Source organism: Heterodontus francisci, chromosome 9 (assembly GCF_036365525.1).
Source record: "Heterodontus francisci isolate sHetFra1 chromosome 9, sHetFra1.hap1, whole genome shotgun sequence".
In the NCBI taxonomy this organism is placed as follows: domain Eukaryota; kingdom Metazoa; phylum Chordata; class Chondrichthyes; order Heterodontiformes; family Heterodontidae; genus Heterodontus; species Heterodontus francisci.
In genome coordinates, this window is record NC_090379.1 from 33,283,685 (window position 1) to 33,287,252 (window position 3,568).

Below are 3,568 nucleotides of genomic sequence, written 5' to 3' on the forward strand. Positions count from 1 at the left end.
CGTGACAGCACGGGACACAAACAGGAAGTCAATCCTGGAACGGGCAGACCCGTCCGATCTTGACCATGTGTATCTGCGCTGCGCTCCGTCTGCAGGTTTGCTGAAGACGTCGTGCAGTTTGGCATCTTTAACTGTTTCTATGATGAATCTGGACGTAGCGTCCAGTTTGCTGTCGTCACTGCCGGATCGTCCAGCCGCATCGATGATGCAGTTGAAGTCACCGCCTAGGATGACCGGCCTGGACGTCGCCAGCAGCAGTGGGAGCTGCTGGAAGACGGTCAGCCGCTCGCTGCGTTGTACCGGGGCGTACACGTTGATCAACCGGAGCGGAGCGTTGTTGTACATCACGTCTGCTACGAGGAGGCGACCGCCCACCACCTCCTTAACTTCGGAGATGGTGAAGTTACCTCCCCGCAGCAGAATACCCAGGCCGGAGGAACGGCAGTCATTACCCCCCGACCAGATCGATGGCCCGTGGGACCACCATCGCGACCACTGCCTGTAGGTGCTGAGGTGTGGTATTCCACACTCCTGCAGAAACAGTAGGTCAGCTTTGACCTTGGCCAGGTAATCCAAGGTTGAAACACATCGCGTAGTAGATTTAATGCTACGCACATTAATGGAAGCAATTCTTACACCCATTTTTTACTAAAAATTAGTTGTTGCTTCCCATACCATTTGTCCTCGCTAGTCCCAGTCCTTCGGGATGTTCCTGCATACCCATCGTGTGCGCAAGCAGTTTCACGTTGGTTGAGCTCAGAAACCCCTCCTGAGTTTTCATGCAGGGCTTGTGCCGCTCGGGTGACATCGGGGGGGTCTTGTAGGCAGAGAGCATTGGGTTGTCCTCAGCTGCTTCCATCTGTTCCTCCTCGAAAACGTCACAGCTCCTGGTCTCCCGGAGCTCAGGTGCGCCAGACGTGTCTTTGCTCCCGGTGTCCCGGAGCTGATATGTGTTGGCCACGTCGTTACGTGTGGGGCATTGGGGTTGGGGCACGCCGGGCCCATCACAGCTTCCAGTGCCCGGGGCCTGGGATGCTTTATCATCCATCTCGGAGTTCTGCCGCCTCTTTTGAAGGGGCTGTCGTTCCAGCATTTCCCCGTCCAGTGAAGAGGAGTTGTTGCAGTCTGATTCAGAAGAGAGCCTCCTCTTGCCACTGGTTTGGGTGGTGGCTTTGGGATGTTTTTTCTTTGTGGTTTTCTTCTGGACCACTTGCCACTGACCTGTTTGTCCATCTGCTGCCTCCTCCTCCATTGATTCTGTCTGTGGAGGAGGGGTTTCCGGGCGCTGGGTAGGTGCTGGGTCGTTGGTTTCAGCTGCCTCCCCTTCCTTCTCAGGTTGAAGTTCCTCACTGCGAAGAAGGTTGCTGGTCTCCGTTCGAACAGCGGACGCCTTCGTCGAACCTTCTCCCGGCCTTTTCTTGGACCTTGCCGCCTGAGCATAGCTGAGGCAACGTTTGGGGCAGGTCTTGTAGAGATGGCCTGCCGCACCGCACAAGTTGCAACACTTAGTCTGCTTACAGTCCTTGGTCTGATGGCCTTCCTCCTTGCAGTTCTTGCAAACAACCGTGCTGCAGTTGGCTGCCATGTGACCAGATTTGCCACAGGTGCGGCAAACTCTGGGCTGCCCAGCGTAGACCAAGAAGCCTCGACTTCCCCCGATAGCGAAGCTGGAGGGAGGGTGGATGATGGCTCCACTGGAATCTACCTTCAAGGTCACCTTGACCTGCCGCTTGCTGGTCCAGATCCCAAAGGGGTCCTTGACATCAGTGCTGCTGCCGGCCACCTCGACGTACCTGGCGAGAAAGGTGAGTACATCCACCACCGGAACATGGGGGTTGTTGAGGTGAATCGTCACCACCCGGTCCCGTTGTGACGGAAGCGTGAAGAGTGGCTCCGCTGTGAGGATCGACAGTGGCGCCCCGTCCCCTTTCTCCTTGAACGCCTTCAGGAACTTGATGCATCCCGCCACGTTCCGGAACGTCACGTCGAAGTATCCACTGCTGGGGAAATCCTGCAGGCAGAAGACGTCCGTCGCTTGAAATCCGCAGCAATCGAAGAGAATTTTCTTGATGAAGAAGGTGCGATCGACCGGTGCATCTCCTTCCTTGTCCTTCACGACCACCTGAACGGTGTTGCGCACTCCCTGGCCCGAAGCTCGAAAATTGGTTATAGCCATTTTACTCAAAGCTTCCCCAGGATCAAAAGGCAATGATCATGGTCTCTTCTCAATCAAATAAGCACTGATAAGAACAGATACTACACTTGATCTTAGCCAAAAGGCCGAGAAGCGATCAAACAATGGATATCATTGTTAAGGTCATCCAATTTTGTGGTCCTTCTCTATTAGGTGTGTTATTTGGGCTTGCATTGCTGTAATCTTCTCATCACCTTCAAGGACACAGGGCTGAATTTTGTGCTCTCATCTAAGGCGGGCTCGTTGGCGTGGGGGGATGGAGAATTGCCGCAGAGTTGTCCACCCCAAAACCCGGCGCCGTGCTGCAGTGTTCCGCTGAAATAGAGATCAGGAAGTACCGTGGCAGTACTGACGCCCCGACACGATGGCATCATAATCTAAATGCCCGAAATGCTGTTTTGCATTCATTTGAATGTAGTTATCTGTGATCCAATGAATGTCCCGCAATTTTGTGGGTGATGTGCAGCAATCCTGGAAAATGGGATTAGAATAGTGCTCGATTACCGGTACAGACACGATGTGTCGAAGGGCCTGTTTCTATGCTGTATAACTCTATGACTCTAATCATGTGCCTTCAGTTTTGCGACCCTGAAAAGCTGATGGCATTGAGGCAAGAAACTTTGGTGCCACGAAAGGGAAGGTAACTGACCATAGTAGCATAGGGAAAGTCGGGGGGGTGGGTGGGTGATGGTGTGGGGAGGTACAGTGGCCATTGCTGCTATGCTGGGTGTCCAAGGAGATTCTGTGTACTGGGGGAGCTCTGTAAGGGGAATTTATGAATGGGTGGAGCTCGGAAAGGGAGTTCTGTGAATGGGGATGCTCTGCAAGCGTATAGGTTGTGTATGTCGGGGGGCCATCAAAGGGTATCATAAATTATGTTGTTATGTATGTGATATCTCACACAGCCTGAAAAGATGATAAACCAATGTTAACCTTTACTCTTGAACTACATCAGGCATTCAGATCAGCTAAGATTTACAGGCTCATCTCTGCATCAGAAGGGAGCCGAAGGGCGCAGGGCACCTCTCATGGGTCTCATTTACACTATGTTTCTGGATCCTCTTGGTATGTTGAGGCGCTTCTGATGGATGCAGTCCCAAGAGGCAGCTGCGGTTCAGCGTGAAGCTCCAAAACGCAAACATTAGCAGCCGACAAAGCCAAGAAGGGCCCAAGTCCGCCAGAGAGTCTACAGGACTCACATAACCTACCGGCAGATGTCTGAGCGACAGTGTCAGCGAAGGCTATGGCTGTCCAGGGAGGCCTATGTGGCCTTCTGCAGGACAATTTGTGACCAATGGGATTTGGTGGTCACTCTATGCCTGTGGCCCTAAAGATAATCGTGGCGCTCAACTTTTATGCATCAGGATCTTTCCA

At 53.1% G+C, this 3,568-nt stretch overlaps 1 pseudogene; it reads right to left on the reverse strand.

The window, feature by feature from the left end:
* Positions 1 to 2,183: 2,183 nt before the first annotated feature.
* LOC137374059 (U2 spliceosomal RNA) lies at positions 2,184 to 2,292 on the reverse strand (annotated as a pseudogene).
* Positions 2,293 to 3,568: the final 1,276 nt, after the last annotated feature.